We start from the raw sequence: 19408 nt of genomic DNA, 5'->3' as shown, positions 1-19408 counted from the left end.
TATGAAGAAATATAAAGACTGAACTCACCTATAACTAGGATGGAGATTGAATCAGTAATCAAAAACTTCCCAATAAGAAAAGCCCAGGACCAGATAGTTTCACTGGTGAATTCTATTAAACATTTAAAGAAGAACTAACACCAATCCTTCTCAAACTCATTCAAAAAATTGAAGATGAGGGAGCACTTTCAAATTATAAAGCTAGCATTATTGGTAAGCCAGACAAAGACTCCATAAAAAAAAAAGAAAAAAAAAAAAGTATAGGTCAACAAACTTGGGTAATATAGATGAAAAAATCCTCCACAAAATACTAGTGAACTAAATGTAATCAAACATTAGAAAGATCACGCATAGGCTTTCAACCTATGAAAGTCAATTAATACAATGTACCACATTAACAGAATAAAGCATTCAAATCACATGATCATGACAATAGAGGCAGAAAACATATTTGACAAAATTCAGCACCCTTTCATAAAAGAATTGCTCGACAAACAAGGAAGAAATCACCTCAACATAAAAAAGACCATGTATGAAAAGCCCACAGCTAATGTGCTCTGCAGGAAAAGACAGAGAGTTTTTTCTCTAAGAGCAAGGAGGCAAGGATGTCCACTCTCACCGCTTCTATTTAACTCAGTACTGAAAGGCCTGGGTAGAGCAATTAGGCAAAAAAAAAAAAAAAAAAAAAAGGAATAAAGTAAACAGCATGATCTTATATATATAGAAAACCCCAAAGACTCCACAAGAAAGAAACTTTCAGAAGTAATAAACGAATTCATTAGAGTTACAGGATCCAAAATCGACACCCAAAAATCAGTTGTGTTTCTGTATACTAACAAGGAAAACAATTGCATTTGCAACAGTGAAACCTAGTATAAGGTCACCTGATGTGAAAAGCCAATTCATTGGAAAAGACCCTGATGCTGGGAAGAAGAGGGTGGCAGAGGACAGGGTGGTTAGCAGATCACTGACTCAATGGACATGAATCTGAGCAAACAGCGGGGGATAGTGAAGGACAGAGGAGCCTGCAGTGCTGCAGTCAATGTGGTTGCAAAGAGCTGGACACGACTTAGCCACTGAACCACAGGAACAACAATATCACTTAGACTGCAGGTTTCTTATTTTGGTGGATGTTCTAGGATTCAAATATACATCCATAAATCATCGGAAGCTGCTTTCAAATATTATGCAACTTCATATACTGTGCAATAACTTATAATAGTATGCTTTCATTTCCTCCCTCAAATCTTTGCACTGTCTTTGTTATACACATTACTTCTATACTTGTTATAAACGCCACAATATATAATATACTGTTACTATTTTTGCTTTAGACAATTATGTTTTAAAATGGTTAAAAATAGGGAAATGTGCCTTTTATATTTATCTTTCTTTTTACCATATTGGAATATCTTGACATCTTTGTGTAAATCTAAATTTCCACCTGGCATCTCATTCCTTCAAACTAGAAAGCTTCCTTAAACATCCCTGGTGGTGCAAGTATTTTGGCAGTGAATTCTCTAAGCTTTTGTTTGTCTGGAGATCTCTTTATTTCACCTTCATTTTAAAAAGATATTTTCACTGGGTCGAGATTCTGGGTTGCCAGGTTTTTGTTTTTTAAGACTCAGAAGAGGTCACATTACTGTTTTGCATGGTTTCCGAAGATAATTTTACTGATTTTCTTTCTTTATATGTATGTTTCTTTTTACTCTGGCTACCTTCAGGATTTTTTTCTTTATCCTTGATTTTCAGCATTTTTGCTATGATATGTTCAGGGACTTGGGGGAAGTGTTCACTTACTCTTTTTTTTTAATTCTCTGCAGTGGCTTCCCAGGTGGCTCAATGGTAAAAAATCTGCCTGCCAGTGCAGAAGCTACAGGAGATGCAAGTTCGATCTCTGGGTCTGGAAGATCCACTGGGGGAGGAAATGGCACCCCACTCCAGTATTCTTGCCTGGGAAATCCCATGGACAGAAGAGCCTGGAGGGCTACAGTCCACAGGATTGCAAAGAGTCAGAGATGACTGAGTGAAGGAGCAGGCATGCACACATTCTCTGAAATTCTTGGATCTGTTTGATTTCTTTCATTAAGTTTGGAAAATTCTGTAAATTGATTTGGGCCGCATGTGACAGAGAATCTCAAGTTACAGTGGATTGAAACAAAGTAGAAGTTTGTTTCTCTTTCATAAAAAGAGTCAGAACAGTAGGCAGTCTAGAACTTTTATGGCCTGGATCAACATCAAGGACCAAATTATTCGTATTGTTTTGTTTTGCAACATTTTTATGGTGCCTTAGGATCTAACATGGGGCTTCCCTCATAGCTCAGTCAGTAAAGAATCTGCCTGCAATGCAGGAGACCTGGGTTTGATTCCTGGGTCTGGAAGATCCCCTGGAGAAGGAAATGGCAACCCACTCCAGTATTCTTGCTTGGAGAATCCCATGGACAGAGAAGACTGGCAGGCTACATCTATGGGGTTGAAAGAGTTGGGCACGACTGAGCTACTAAGCACACAGGGTCTAACATGTGTGCCGGAGCCTCAGTCATTATTTTATCATTCAGCCAGGAGGGAAAAAAACTGGGTAAGGGAGAAGAATGTACCCCTCCCTTTGAAGACTCGTAAGAAACTTCTTGGAAGTCCCATCTGATAATTCTTCTTACGGCTAGAACTTAGTCAAGTTGCCCACACTGGACACAAAAGAAGACTGGGAAATATATTTTTTATTCTGAAAAGTGAAGTTGCTCAGTCGTGCCCGACTCTTTGTGATCCCATGGGCAGTAGCCTGCACCAAGCTCCTCCATCCATGGGATATTCTAGGCAAGAGTACTGGAGTGGGTTGCCATTTCCTTTTCCAGGGAATCTTCCCAACCCAGGGATTGAACCCAGGTCTACCTCATTGTAGACAAATGCTTTACCGTCTGAGGCACCAGGGAAGTCTTTTTATTCTGAATAGTCATCTAAATAGCTAAAACTCATGAGGTCTCTGACTAAGAAAATAATAAAGAATATAGAGTAAGGGGGGAGGATAGCAGTCTTTTCCACAGCTATGTGTAAAAACCATCTCTATAGCCTTTAAAAACTACAAGTAACTGATGTTTCAAATACCTATTGCTATGTAACAACCACTCCAAAACTTAGTGGTTTTAAATAATAATATTTTCTTATTTCTCATCATCTGTGCTTGGCTGGGCTCATCGGTTCAGTTGCTCGGTCATGTCCAACTCTTTGTGACCTCAAGGACTGCAGCACACCAGGCTTCCCTGTCCATCACACACTCCTAGAGCTTGCTCAAACTCATGTCCATCAAGTTGGTGATGCCATCCAACCATCTCATCCTCTGTTATCCCTTTCTTCTCCTGCCTTCAGTCTTTCCCAGCATCACGGTCTTTTCCAATGAATCAGTTCTTTGCATCAGGTGGCCAAAGTATTGAAGCTTCAGCTCTAGCGTCAGTCCTTCCAATAAACACTCAGGACTGATTTCCTTTAGGATGGACTGGTTGGATTTCCTTGCATTCCAAGGGACTCTCAAGAGTCTTCTCCAACACCACAGTTCATAAGCATCAATTCTTTGGCACTCAGCTTTCTTTATGGTCCAACTCTCACATCCATACATGCCTACTGGAAAAATCAGCTTTGACTAGATGGACCTTTGTCGGCAAAGTAATGTCTCTGCTTTTTAATATGCTGTCTTGGTTGGCCATAGCTTTTCTTCCAAGGAGGAAGCTAAGCTCAGTTGGATGGTTTTTCTAATCTACACAGTGTCTGCTGAGATCATGCGTGAGGCTAATTTCAGAGGAGAGCTTGGCCAGCAATATATGACGGCCTTGCTCACAGGTCTGGGGTCCTGGTAGGGAAGACTGGACTATTCAGAAGGCTGCAATTCCTCCCCCGTTCTCCATCAGGAGAGCCAGGTCTCTCTATGTGGTGATCTTTAAGAAGCCAGGTATAAGATGCCAGGTCTTGTCAAAGTAAGTCACAAGGTTATCCTAGATATAAGACTAGGAGAAAGAGACCTCACCTTTGTATGGAAGGTGAGGCAAATGTACAGAATGAGAGGAGGAATTGCTGGTGGCTGTCTTTGGCCGTTTCCCAGATGGCACAGTGGTAAAGAATCTGCCTGCCAATGCAGGAGACACAAGAGATGCAGATTCTATCTCTGGATTGGGAAGATCCCTTGGAGAAGGAAATGGCAAAACACTCCAGTGTTCTTGCCTGGGAGATCCCATGGGCAGAGGACCCTGGCAGGCTACCGTCCATGGGGTCACAAGAGTCGCTTGAGCAACTGAGCATAAGCATACATACAAGTCTTTGGCTGCGGTCAGATCATGACTTAGAGATTCTCAGTAGGCTAAGAGTTTGCTGAAGTTGTCTGTTTTTAGGGTGAAAGGAAGAAGTGAGGAAACTCACAGGTGGTTGTGTTTCATATGTGATAGTCCGATTCACCAGCTTCCTCTGACATCACTATCAGAATCCCAGCAGACAAAACCTTGGAAGAACTCATAGAAGTACCCATAATGGGACCTCCTGGTGGAGAATCTCAGGGACGGGGAAGCCTGGTGGGCTGCCGTCTGTGGGGTCGCACAGAGTCGGACACGACTGAAGCGACTTAGCAGCGGCAGCAGCAGCAGTGGTCCAGTGGTTAAGACTCCACGCTTCCACTGCAGGAGGTGTGGGTTCAGCCCTGCTTGGGGAACTAAGACCTGGCGTGCCGAGTGGCACGGCCAAAAAATAGAAAAAAAGAAAAACCCACAATTTCTGCACAGAGCAGTTCCTAGAGTGACAAAATTCCTCTCACACAGAGTTGTCAGCAGTGCAAACTGGTGTAAGTTTCCCTGATAGCTCAGTTGGCAAAGAATCCGCCTGCAAGGCAGGAGACCCCAGTTCACTTCCTGGGTCAGGAAGATCTGCCGGAGAAAGGATAGGCTACCCACTCCAATATTCTTGGGCTTCCCTTGTGGCTCAGCTGGTTAGAATCTGCCTGCAATGTGGGAGACTTAGGTTTGATCCCTGGGTTGGGAAGACCCCCTGGAGAAGAGAAAGGCTACCCACTCCAGTATTCTGCCTGGAGAATTCCCTGGACTGTATAGTCCATGGGGTTGCAAAGTCCACAGGGACACAACTGAGTGACTTTCACTTTCACTTTCTTTATAATGTGTGTCTTTGTTTTATTTTTTAAGATTTCTTTTGATGTAGACTGGTTTTTAAAAGGCTTTATTGAATTTGCTACAATATTGCTTCTGTTTTATGTTTTGTTTTGTTTTGGCTGTGAGGCATGTGGGATCTTAACTCCCCACCAGGGATGGAACCAGCACCCCCTGCAACCCTTGGACTGCCAGGAAATTCTGCTAAAGTGTGTCTTTAAATTATGTGTCCCTTTGACCTAGTAATTCCATTTTTAAAGACTCTGTCATAAGCACATAGTTTAACAAGTGTGAACAAAGATGTGTAGTGAACTGTTTTGTACACAGATAAGAAATTGGAAATAATTGAATATTTCTTAGAAAAGGGAGATTTATCTAGAGGGATAATAGAATACATTATAGTTTTGAAGGATAATAAAATGTGAAAGATCTTCACCATACATGAAGTGGTAAAAGTGGCCTGAAGAGAAGATAAATTTCAGTTCAGTTCAGTTCAGTCGCTCAGTCGTGTCCAACTCTTTGCAACCCCATGAATCGCAGCACGACAGGCCTCCCTGTGTATAAATTAGATATAATTTCCTTTTTTGCAAAATTGTACACAAGAAAATGTCTAGAAAGATACTTGTTAACAATGGTCATATTATGGTTTCTATTTCTTTTTCTCAGTTGTATTTTCTAAAACATTTTTTACAATAAATAAGCACTGTTAATGACTAAAATTATATACAACATTTAATACTAAAGCAGTTGCACAGTACTCAATTGGCTTGGTTTATGTTTTCCAAATATAACCATGTAAGTGAGGTTTATGTGAGTTCTCTTTGTTCTTCCCAAGGAACAGAGAATTATATTCAAGCATTCCCTTTCTGGATATAATTGTAATTTTTGAGCCTTGCCATCTGTGTGGGCTTCTTGTGTTTCTCTTTACTGGTTCAGCCTTTCAGCTACACTTTGGAATAATTACAACAGAACTAACCTTGAAGTTATCACCTCTGATAGCAAAAGAAGGCAAGATCCTGGGAGTCTGGATTTTTTATTTATTTTTCTTTTTGCTGTGAAGCCCGTGGGATCTTAGTTCCCTGTCCAGGGATCGAACCCACACCCCCTGCATTGGAAGGCAATGTCTTAACTGCTGGACCACTTGGGAAGTCCCGGTCTTAATTTTTCTTACGGTAGAAGCATATTCCTTTTAAATTCCACATCTCCACTTTTTCGTAGGTTTCGTAGGTTTGTATGTAGGTTCCACAGGGGATCCCCGGTACTACGTCCTGGGGAACCATCGGGGTCTCTATCTTGAGACATTCATGGCTCCATCTGGTCCTTATTCAGAAGGACCACTGTTACTGACAATGAGGCCTCTCTAGATCTGGGGGCTCTCTTAGCTGCTCCTGCATCTTTCAGAAGTGGATTTAAAATTATCCCACTCTTCACAAACATCCCTTGGGCTCCTAGGAAACCAGGCCGGGCTGCGGAAGAACCTTCACCATGTATTTCTATTCAAGTGCTCCTGCACCCTCTTGCAGTAGGGGGCGCTCTGAGGCCTTGTCTTAGGAACCCTACCTGGGACGGTCCACGGGGAGCAGCAGGCTCACTGGCTCCTGGGTTCCTCAGATGTTGCTACAGTTTCTACTATTTCTGTTTTCCTTTCCCCTTCATTTCTGACATGATGAAGGGCTCTGTCTCAATGGATATGTAACCTTTTATTTGATGCTTTTATTCTCCCACTTCAGGGGAAATGTTGCGCTGCTGCTGCTAAGTCGCTTCAGTCGTGTCCGACTCTGTGCGACCCCATAGATGGCAGCCCACCAGGCTGCCCCTTCCCTGGGATTCTCCAGGCAAAAACACTGGAGTGGGTTGCCATTTCCTTCTCCAATGCATGAAAGTGAAAAGTGAAAGTGAAGTCGCTCAGTCATGTCTGACTCTTAGCGACCCCATGGACTGCAGCCTGCCAGGCTCCTCCGTCCATGGGATTTTCCAAGTAAGAGTACTGGAGTGGGGTGCCATTGCCTTCTCCAAAAGTTGCTCTGTGTTCTACCAAATCCTTGAAACTCAAAAGCCAAAATTTAGAAGACAGTGATAAGGATTCTTTTTTGTAATCTTTACCAAGCTGTGGTGGCATCCTTTTACTATATTGAGATGTCTACTGCTCTCAAGAATGGGCATTGCATTTTATCAATTGCTTTCTAAGTATCTATTGAGATAACCATGTATTTTTCCTTATATACCTTCTAAAGTAGTAAATCACATTAATAGATAAGTATATATTCAGTCTTCTGTATTTCTGAAGGAAGGTCTCCTTTGCCATGAATTATCAGCTTTTTACTATGTTGGTGGCTTACTGAAAGGGTCATTGAGATTCTGAAAACCTATGATTGAATTTGAGCTTTTTGTAGGTGCCTGACTCTGATCAAGTCAGTTAATTTTCATTAACTTTAGTTCCCTCAAGGGTAATATGAGTACATTCCATTTTGTTCACAAAGTAGCTGTTAGGATTAGATGACATAAGATTCTTATTTAATAAAAAGGTTGCATAAATATCATTTATTATCTAAGCTATTGAAGAGAACTGAGTGCTTATACTTAGATTCCCCAGCTGGGAAGCATAAGCTATGTAGCACAGCACTATTGAGAGTGAACTAGGGCATTGAATCACCACTTCGTGCAACTCCCCTTTTTCCAAGTGGCATTGGGTCTATCCCCCAAATGGATGAGGAACCCAAGGCACAAAGCATGACAATTAATTTTCACCAAGACTGCTTCGATGTTAGAAATGCCATCATGGCCTTGTCTGAGAGTCCCGGGTACCAACCAATAGTTCTTGGTTTGTATCTGGAGCTACATCTTCAAGAATAAAGGCTTTATTTTGATGGGTAGAAAGAAAATGGCCCATGGGATGGTATTTTGAAGGTTGACCACTAGATGGCATTATGAACCTATCAGAATTGGTTTAATGAGGCATTTATTCACCAGTTAAATACTAATTAGTTAAAGTTATTAGTAAATGGGAAGTTAGTGATAATAATAGCATCATCTTTGAGAAAGCTGCTTGTACCCATTGTTTCGAATGTCAGCTAAAGGTAGCAGTAATACACGCTATCTAGGGACACTGTTGTTTAGCTCCACTTCAAAGTAATTACCTCTATAAGGAAAATAATTACATTATAGCAAATAGAATGGATATACTCTCAGAAACAGAAAGTCAGTGAGAAATTCTATCAAAAAAACTAAACATATTTTTCATTCTCAATTGAATTGCCTTTGTGAGATAAATGAATTCTAAAAAAGGGTTTAGATAAGTATATCAACAACAAGATTAAACTTGGCTTTAAAAGGAAGTGGGTAGGATGACAATGCGGAAATAATTTTAGGTTTAACTCAGTGAAGGCTGCTTATTCTGAGGTTCCTTTTGGCAATGGGACACTCAGATGGATGGAATTTTAGGTAGTAATAATAACAAATGTTATGATGATAGTTTTTAATTATTTTAATTCATATTAAATGTTATGATAGGAAGTAACTGAATGTAAGGCTAGGCCCTCTTTGATGGGGACGCTGATAGTAGCATTAACTCACCCTAAACAAACGCTGGCTTTTCTGTTTTTATTTTTGTGTTGTTTTATCTTTTGGCAGCATCTCACACAGCATGTGGGATATTAGTTCCCGGCCCCCTGCACTGGCAGCCTGGAGTCTTAAGCAGTGGACTGCCAGGGAATAAACCTCTGGTTTATTCTTCTGCTTTCCTATAATCTCATTTACCCTCTCTGTGCAGCTCTACTTCCTCCAGTACACCTTTACAGGTTTCCCTTGCTATCAGAAAGTAGAGTGTTTCAATGGAACCTTTCACAAGCCACAGCGGTGTAAAGCAAAGAAGCGATTATCTTAGGACATGTCTTGCTAACGGAAGCACAAAATACATGGAGATAAAGCACAGATGCTCAAAGACAGAGTTCAAGGCCACGGCGGCTGGGTGCTGAGCGTGGTTGTGGGGAAGAAGCTTGGTAGGACCACCCTCCTTGTTCCAGGCGCCCCTCTGCCTCTACAATGCAAAACAAACACTGAACACTTGTTTTGCTTTTTGCCTTTTATGGTCAAAGCAAAAATCTCCTTGAGACTTCTTTCCATTAGAGAAAATAAGTACTCATGCAGGTCTTCTGTGAAAGCAGAGTGGCTTAGAGTGAACTTTTGAAAATCAGGGGATACCTGCACTGACTCTCATAGTATTTTAAAGAATATAGCAAGTTTCTCTCTCTTTTAAAAAAATATTTGCTTATTTATTTAGTTATTTTTGTGGCTGCGCTAGGTCTCTGTAGCTGTGAGGGCTTTTCTCTAGTTGTGATGAGTAGGGGCGCCTCTCTAGTTGCGGTATGAAGGCATCTCTTGTGGACCATGGACTCCAGGCACATGTAGCTGCAGCATGTGGGTTCAGCAGTTGCAGCTCCCGGGCTTTAGAGCACAGGCTCAATAGTTGTGGCACACAGGATTAGTTGCTCCACGGCTTGTGGGCTCTTCCCGGGCCAGGGATGAAACCTTGTCTCCTGCATTGGCAGGTGCCTTCTTTACCACTGAGCCACCTGGGAAGCCCTACGTCAATCTCTCTGGAATTTCTTTAGAAAGAAGGAACTACCATCAACTGTAAGCACAGCTCCTAACTTGTGCTCAGTCCTACTCCGAATGTTCTTATGTGGATGCTAAGTCACTTCAGTCATGTCCATCTCTTTGCAACCCCATGGACTGTAGCCTGCCAGGCTCCTCTGTCTGTGGGATTCTCCAGGCAGGAATACTGGAGTGGGTTACCATGCCCTCTTCCAGGGGATCCTCCCGACCCAGGGATCAAACCTGAATCTCTTAAGTCTCCTGCATTGGCAGGCAGGTTCTTTACCACTATGGCCACCTGGGAATGTTCTTATTATCATATGTTTGTGATGATGCCTATTAGGGATCTTCTTACAACTATGAAATAACAGACCTGTGATCAACAATTCCATAATTTATATATATGGACATGCTTGATAAAGAAAAGACCAATTTCTAATGGCCCGGAGGTCTGAGGAAAGAAGAAAAAGAAGGAGAAGAAATATCCCAAAGATGTAGTGCATAGCAATTCATTATCTAGAGCTGCAATCCCACAGAAAAGTTCATAAATGTCAAGGATCCTAAGAAAATATGTTTACAGTTTTCCTGGGTCAAATTTTTGGCTTCAAACTTTATTTCACGGTTTTGAGGAATTCTGTCTTCACAGTTAATCAGTAAATGGTCAACATTTAAGTCATACCACTCTTCTGAAATCAACCAAAGTTCAAGTAGAATATTCTTAGTCAAGTGTTGTCATGCTGACTAAGGGCAAGGGTGAGGGAAGGTGGGAGAGGACTGGGGCCATCACAGAAGGCACGTGAACAACATCAACTTCATTCTAGGGCTGGAGAGTTCTCCAAGTCCAGGAGTCAGAGTTCCTAACCAATGGGAGAGGTGGGAGCTTGAACTGCCCCCTTAGGTCAGTGGGAGAAAAATGTTTGGAATGTTATTTGCATAACTGTGACCTCAATTCAATATAACATGCCTGGGCAGGTAGAATCCACTCCCCTGGAGGCTGAAGTCTCAAGGGTATACTTTTACTCTTTCAATGAGAGATATTCTTATTATGGGATAATGTTCTCATCTACATAAGGTGAGACTATAAGTTAATGTGATTCATTTAACAAGAACACGTATAACTGAATGTATGCTCTGTCCCACTCGACTCTTTCTTACACACTCTTCTGTGTAAAAGAATGACTAAAATGCAGTTATCTTTTTCATCAAAAGAAATCAGATTATTTCTATTATAAGCCTCCCTCTCTCCACCAAGTCAATGTCAGTCTCCCGTTTTATCCTAACACAAAGAGCATTCAGGAGCAGGAGTGAAGAGGCCAATGGACAGAGGTACCCTGGAAAGAATCTTGAAATGTGAGACCCACTACCACCCTTGCCTCGGAGCAACTTTGTGCCTTTGGGCCAATCAGGTGACCTCTTAAGGCTCCAGCTTCCTGGTCTGTAGAATATGGAGCTGAATCAAAGAGCTTCTCGTGCGGTGGGTTTCTACCCATTGAGCACAGTAGAGTCACTGAGAGTCTTTGAAGGAGAGGAGTTCCTTGAAATAAGTAATGGTGTTTTAAACCCAGAGCTTACCACAGGCATGACATGTAGTCAGGTTGCCAAAGTAGCAAATAAACACAGGATGTTCAGGGAAACTTGGATTTCAGATAAATGATGAATACATTTTTAACATGAGCATGTCCCAAATATTTCTCTGACAACTCCACACATAACAGGAAGTCCAAGTTTGTATCTGGAATGAATTTACATCATCAAGCCTGTACAGGGGGAAATTTAGATGAAGGTAAAGAGGTAGGAGGTGTCTGTTTCCATGGATTTTCAGTTATACCACATGAGGAGTCCCTTTCTCTAGCTCTCTCTTTTTTTCTTCCCCCCAAGCTTAATAGCCTTGACTGGAGTACTTTTTAAACCTTTGACAAGAATTATTATATCAGTTGAAGTGCTTTAGTCTGTGAGTAAAGTATTGTTGCTTAGTCACTGAATTGTGTCTGACTCTTTGTGATCCCATGGACTGTAGCTCTCCAGACTCCCCTGTCCATGGAACTCTCCAGGCAAGAATACTGGAATGGGTGGCCATGCTCTTCTCCAGGGAAACTTCACAACCCAAGGATCGACTCCGGGTCTCCTGCATCGCAGGCAGATTCTTTACCACTGGACCACCAGGGAAGTCCAGGGGTTGTCTTTGGAAGTCGTTTATATGTTAAACCCTGACTCAAAACAAAGACACATCTATGTTGTTCCTAACATAACCCTTTAAACATGTCATCCTTTGGTCAGAATGATTACAACATCAAAAGTTCATGATCACTTTTCTTTTTGCTCAGAGAAAAATTTTTTTAACTCGAAGAAACCTTTTTCTTTTTCCCATTATTCACTTCAATCTTTCATGCCAAGCATATGGCACAATATCCCATGGAGTATATGTACAACAGACTTAGAAAAGCTGGCAGAATCCTCTTTTCAGAGGGGGGTTTCTTTCAGCTGGAATTCATCCAAATATACTTTCATTTTTAAGTAGGTTATTAGAAGGAAGGTCAAACAGATAATAATTTTCTTTTGATGCCTGATACTGCCCAAGATTCTTAAAGTGCTCTGTACTCTGGTTTTAACCTCCCATCACTTTGATCAGGCGGAGCAGGCCACCGTGCACGTTTTAGTGTGGGGAATATTTAACTAGTCTCAAGACCTGCAAAAGGGGTTTGGCCCTGATTTTTCTCACAGTGTTATATGCTTTTGTTCACCACGTAAATGGGGTGTGTAACTGGGGTAAGTTCTTTCACAGTGCTCCTAAAGCACACATATTAAAGAGTATTTTCCCCAAGCTTACATGAAATTCCAAGTGGTATACACAGCAAGTTTTAAATGCTACATATGGAGAAAAGAGAAGAGTAAGAAAACTGGTATTTAACGAAGAGCTTCGCTATTCCAGACATGATGCTAAATATCTGACGTGTTTGAATTTATAAAATCTTGCAAACTACTTTTGGGGGTTATTTTACAGGCTATTGACTCATCCAAGGTTATCCAGTCTAATGAACATCAGAGGCAGAATGAGAATGATTGCCAAAGGCTACTCCTGCAAAGGAAGCCATGTGGGTTTCTGCAAACATACACTGGATAAGAGAGTTTTTTCTTAGTCTGTATCTTTGCTTGTTTGTTAAAATAGAGTCTCTCTTTAGGGTGGAATTGCAGAGCAGGCTTTAAATCCAAAACAGCACTCTCCTGATCACAAGCAGGATATTCAAGAAGAGATCATTTCTTCAGAAAGATGTGCAGTTTCTCCTGCTCACTGGTAAGGGGAGTCAGAGTCTCTGGAATTCCATGCATTACACATTCCAAGCACAACAAATCAATCATTAATTATTTTCAGGAAGAGTGTTCAAAGTTCTCTTCCTTCTTTAGGTGATATGACAGAACAAAACAAAAACCAAAAACCCTGGGTACATAGTTTTGGCTTGGCCAAAAAGTTCATTCTGGTTTCTCCATAACATCTTACTGAAAAACCCAAATGAATTTTTGGCCGACCCAATACTTCGGAAGCATCGGATCCAGGGTCTCCTTTGTTTACAGATCGTTTAATTTCAACACAGCTTCATCATTTCCTGAGGGCAAAGACGGGGGAGATGATGGATTTTTGTAATGAGCGAGTAAATGGCTTTTGAACTTTCTTGACCTAATTATGTAAATCTGAATCATAGTTCAAAATAACAACAGGCTTAGAATCTTAAGCTGTATGTGAATTCTTCAAAAAAGGCTTGGAGGTATGCATATGAGTTTATAGCGACTACATGAGAAAAGTTTGAACTTTTTTTTTCCTTTTTTTTACAGACAGCAGCAACTGGGGTGCATATATTTCCTCCTGGGCCTGGCAGGCTGGGAGCAGAGCACAGACAAAGGCACTGAGGCCCGTGGGCCTGAGATGGCCTGGATTTGGCCTCCCAGCTGGTAATGAAATGGATGTGTAGGAACTGAAGTGATCTTCCCAGAACTGAGAGAAGGTGCGGTGTGGAAGCAACACAAGCGTGGAGCATGGCACAGGTGCAAGAGACGGGCTGCAGTGGGTGTGAGATGGGGTGTACTGGGGTGGGGTGACCCTGGGGGCACGGCCTGTTGAAGCACGTTGGGCCCTGGCTGTTGACTCGAGAAGCTGGGTGCCGGGGGCTGCTGCTAAGTCGCTTCAGTCGTGTCCGACTCTGTGTGACTCCATAGACGACAGCCCACCAGGCTCCCCCGTCCCTGGGATTCTCCAGGCAAGAAGGGCTAGGAGAATGGAAAGGCCCCTGAAGGTACGTCCGCAGACAGGATCCGCCCTGCGTGAAACGGGGAGAGTCCAAGGTACCTCCCATAGGAAGGCGATGAGAGGGCAGGTCTCGGACTCCCGTTCAGGAATCCGTGGACAGCTGTAGCCCCTCCTGCATGTCCACTTGGATTTGGCCAGTGCCACCTCTGTCAAGAGTTCTGAAGGCTCGTAACCAGCCGGACCAGAGAGCTGATGAAGCTGTCAACATCCACGTTTCTCCCTTATCTGAGTGGCTTCGGACGATACTGTCGTGGAGAGCCTCATTCAAATAGAGTCCTGATGCTTCAAAGGTCCCTGGGGAGTTCCCTGCTGCCCAAGGTCCCTAAACCACCAACGGTCAAACTGTATATTTCCTGCCACTTCTGAATGTCATTCCATAAGCACTAGAATTCCTCAAAGTCCAGCTTGCTGGTCGTGACACTATCGATCACGGCCACCAGGCTGCGACAGGTGTCAATGCCCAAACGATCAGTCTTCAAATCAGGATGTTGGGTTATGACGTGGTTGAGAAGGGCTGAGAGTTCTGTGGCAGTGAGTGCCCTGTGTCTACAGTCAGCTAGGCAAAGATCCTCGGGAACTGCCGGACTTCCTCGCCTTCTGGCCTGGAGGCTGGAGTGAGGCGTGCAAGGGGCGGGGTCTGGGCAGTGCTGCGCAGGCGCCTCCCGCTCCCGCGCCAATGACCCCGCCCAGGAAGCACGTGGCGCTTCCGCCAGCACCGCAGGTGGCGCACCTGCCGTGTTCCCCCGACCCACACGTCTCCTCCCAGTTCCACCCAGGTTCCACCTTCTCCTCCCTTGCTTCTGCCTCCTCTTGCCCCCCGCCCACCTCCGACCCGCTTGTCACCAGCACCATGGCTGTGAGTCAAGATTCCCCCCCCCCCGCTCACCGTCTGCTGCTCCAGTCGCCTCTGCATCGTCCCCAGGTGTTGGACTTAGGAGGAAGGCTGCTTGAGAAACTCTTAAGGAAATAAAGCAACAAACTCCGGTTATCTCCAGCAAAAAGAAGAAAGAATTGAAAGGTAAAAAATATTTGCTGCCTGAAGTTTTTTTTTTTTTTTTTAATGAGGCATGTGGGTTTTCATCTTTTGGTTTCCCAATAACTTAGACATCAGAGATCAGATCAGTCGCTCAGTCGTGTCGAACTCTTTGCGACCCCATGAATCGCAGCATGCCAGGCCTCCCTGTCCATCACCAATTCCCGGAGTTCACTCAGACCACGTCCATCGAGTCAGTGATGCCATCCAGCCATCTCATGCTCTGTCACCCCCTTCTTCTCCTGCCCCCAATCCCTCCCAGCATCAGAGTCTTTTCCAATGAGTCAACTCTTCGCATGAGGTGGCCAAAGTACTGGAGTTTCAGCTTTAGCATCATTCCTTCCAAAGAAATCCCATGGCTGATCTCCTTTAGAATGGACTGGTTGGATCTCCTTGCAGTCCAAGGGACTCTCAAGAGTCTTCTCCAACACCACAGTTCAAAAGCATCAATTCTTCAGCGATCAGCCTTCTTCACAGTCCAACTCTCACATTCATACATGACCACAGGAAAAACCATAGCCTTGACTAGACGAATCTTTGTTGGCAAAGTAACGTCTCTGCTTTTGAATATGCTATCTAGGTTGGTCATAACTTTCCTTCCAAGGAGTAAGCGTCTTTTAATTTCATGGCTGTGGTCATCATCTGTAGTGATTTTGGAGCGCAGAAAAATAAAGTCTGACACTGTTTCCACTGTTTCCCCATCTATTTCCCATGAAGTGGTGGGACCAGATGCCATGATCTTCATTTTCTGAATGCTGAGCTTTAAGCCAACTTTTTCACTCTCCATTTTCATTTTCATCAAGAGGTTTTTGAGTTCCTCTTCACTTTCTGCCATAAGGGTGGTGTCATCTGCATATCTGAGGTTATTGAGATTTCTCCCGGCAACCTTGATTCCAGCTTGTGTTTCTCCCAGTCCAGCGTTTCTCATGATGTACTCTGCATATAAGTTAAATAAACAGGGTGACAATATACAGCCTTGATGAACTCCTTTTCCTATTTGGAACCAGTCTGTTGTTCCATGTCCAGTTCTAACTGTTGCTTCCTGACCTGCATACACATTTCTCAAGAGGCAGATCAGGTGTTCTGGTATTCCCATCTGTTTCAGAATTTTCCACAATTTATTGTGATCCACACAGTTAAAGGCTTTGGCATAGTCAATAAAGCAGAAATAGATGTTTTTCTGGAACTCTCTTGTGTTTTCCATGATCCAAGTGTTTAATTTGCTGCTTTAGGGTAGAAATTTCCTAGATTCAATGATGATTTGTTCAACAATAACTTCAGCAACTTTGTGGTGAATGCTGGACATGGATATAGGGGGCAGACTAGAACTATAAACTGGGATAATAGACAGAAGCTGTCACTGCATATGGAGAAGGCAATGGCACCCCACTCCAGTACTCTTGCCTGGGAAATCCCATGGACGGAGGAGCCTGGTAGGCTACAGTCCATGGGGTCGCGAAGAGTCGGACACGACCGAGTGAAATCCCTTTCACTTTTCACTTTGATGCACTGGAGAAGGAAATGGCAACCCACTCCAGTGTTCTTGCCTGGAGAATCCCAGGGACAGGAGCCTGGTGGGCTGCCGTCTATGGGGTCACACAGAGTGGGATACGACTGACGTGACTTAGCAGCAGTCACTGCATAAAAGAACCAGGTACCAAAATTTGAGAAAAAAGATGGGAATAAATTCTAAGGGATTTATTCTTTAGTGTGACATGAATGTCAGGTCATCCTTATACTGTCCCACCCACGTATTATATAACTGAACAGAGAGGCCCAAGGTCCTTGAAAATTCTCCATTTTTTGCACATTTAACAATGTGCAAAGAACCTGTGAGAAATGTGTTTTTGAATAGAGTTAATAATAGCGGAATATTACAAAGTGTGATGTTGGTCCTTTAAAATGGTTTGAGTCAAAGATCATCTGCTAGCATATGGATTTCAGTTTTGCTACCCTAAAGAGATGGCTTCAGATTACAGTATTTAAAAATTTTAGATTACTCTTCTGAACTCTAATTTAATATTAACTTTCACTTAGAGAAATGTCTCTTGAAATCTAACCTGAGCCAAAGGAAAACTTTCGCTGACAATACCTTTTGCCTGGAAACGATTCTTTGCCACTCCCAGTGTTCCGGTCTTGATCCTTCTGATGTCTTTTACTATTTTGTTTTTGAACTCGGTGGGAGAGGGCTGTCTCAAAGTGTGATCCATTCTTCCTAGAAAACCTCAGCATCACCTCGAATTGCAGACAAGGCAGGCGTATGGCAGACTTGCCTCAGTGTCAGTCTAACTCAGACCAGAGAGGTCCTTCTCTGACTGGGGACAGAGACCACTAAAAGTGTGTAAAAGCTCGGCTTGCACCCTGATTGTGAAGGAATTACCTTTGCTTACACACCTGAAAGAAGAGGGTCCCTGATGGCTCGTGAAACCAGGAAGAAACCTGACCCTGAAAATGCTAAACATATGGATTACAACTGAACACGATATTGTCCCAATATTCAGGAAACTGATGAAAGATTTTCAGTTTTATCCTAGTGATCGTCTCCTGAAGACACATAGAGTCTCAAATAGTATAGGCCACATCCCTGATTTTTTTAAAATGAACTTTTAGCCAAACAGCTGGTAAACAGGTTTCCTTGAATGCATTCAATATCTTACTGTCTTTTCAAAGATTCCCTTTGATCATTCATTTCTCTGCTAGGCTAACTTCTTATCACTGATTTCTTCTACGGGTGTAAGGCTCATACTCCTTGTTCCCACAATATTATGCAAATCTGTAATACTCCTAAAATGAAAACCATAGTGCTCAATGTGCTATTACAATAAATACTTTTGAATGATAGTCATAAAAAGACTAATTTGGTCTCTCTCTAATTTAAAACAAGACCCTAATACATTTAAGGATTTGAGAAAAGAGGCATTGCTACTTGACTCATTCTCCCTGACCAGTCTTTGAATTGTTAGTCTTGAGTCTGTTTTCTCTATATTTTCTTAACCAAAGTATATCCTACTAAATCTGAGAAGCAACCATCCTAGGTTAAGATTTTGATTCATGTTTCTCTCTTTTCTTTTCCAGTGTTTCTTTCTGATCGTCCCTGATTTCCCATAGCATTTAATACTCATATAATGCAAAGAGCTAACCATGTTCCCTAATGGATTCGTACGTGTACATATGGTCCATATCTTGAAACAGTTTTTAATTTCATATAGCTGTGCACTCAGCTGCTGGTTTCTACTGCTTCCAGAAACCTTGCCAGACCATCTGCAGACCTCTAATTATACTTCTGACCAGAGGGCAACTGGCAGGAATTAAGTGTTATCATCGTATTCAACAGAGTTTCATGATTCCAAAGCCCTCACTCAGAAGCAGTACCAACTGGCCTTCAGAAAGAGACAGAGGTTAGGAAGGCCCCTACTTCAACTGCTCTCTTGCATTCATGCTTCTCTGAGTCAGCAAGTATTGTTGACGCTTAAGAGGAGCCAAACTCATTTGATGAGCGATTTCAGCAGCTGGGGACACAGCTTCAAGTTCAAGTCCCGATGACCATGGCAACCATTTCCAGCTTTTTTTTTTTTTTAAACTGGGTTTCCAAAGAACTGTGCAGGAGAAATAAGGGCAAAATTTTTAGCTATTGTAATTTCTTTATAGCAAAATGTGCAAACTATGCCTATTGTTGTAAATAAAGTTTTATTGGACCACAGCCAAAAAAAAAAAAAAAAGAGTAGCAGAACTCAGACCCTGTGCAAATATTAATCATCAGTTGGTCAGAACAATAGGGCTGGATATGTGAAGAATAACAAAGATTTTCAAGATGCAGGCATACCTTCTTGAAATCAGGAGGAATAATTATGACTGTCTTTGAGATCACAGCAAATCATAGGATGAGGCAAACTAAATGCAGCTTTAAGGAATCCCCACCAGAAGAAAAGACCTGCTAGAGTAAAGGAAGCAAGCTGGTTCAGCAGACCTTCTGTATAGGAGGTGACCTGAAGTGAGGGAGTGCAGGATCCCTGTGAAAGCCTTGCAGACCAGGGTCGATTCAGCTGATCTGAAAATGGTTGTCCCCTTTCTCCTCAATAAACCACCTCAAAGTGGCATGATTTATCTATAATTGGTTAACTCCTACAATTTTTTTTTTTTGGTTGCATGGTTTGTGGGGTCTTAGATCTGCAACCAGGAATTGAACTCATGCCCCTTGTATTGGAAGCAGGAAAATTTAACCACTGGACCGCCAGAGAAGTCCCTACTCCTACAGTTCTTTATTCATGCCCTTCTAGCCATTTCATGCCCTTCTAGGCATTTACTTATCACGTGCAGTTCCATCTCTTGCTTCTTTATCTAACT

General features: G+C 42.5%; 1 pseudogene; it reads right to left on the bottom strand.

Moving 5' to 3' along the window:
• Positions 1 to 14065: 14065 nt before the first annotated feature.
• On the bottom strand, positions 14066 to 15306 carry LOC133239974 (calpain small subunit 1-like; annotated as a pseudogene).
• Positions 15307 to 19408: the final 4102 nt, after the last annotated feature.

This window comes from Bos javanicus, chromosome 27 (genome assembly GCF_032452875.1).
Source record: "Bos javanicus breed banteng chromosome 27, ARS-OSU_banteng_1.0, whole genome shotgun sequence".
In the NCBI taxonomy this organism is placed as follows: domain Eukaryota; kingdom Metazoa; phylum Chordata; class Mammalia; order Artiodactyla; family Bovidae; genus Bos; species Bos javanicus.
Note: the sequence above shows the minus strand (reverse complement) of the source record. Positions and strands in the feature narration are given on the sequence as shown.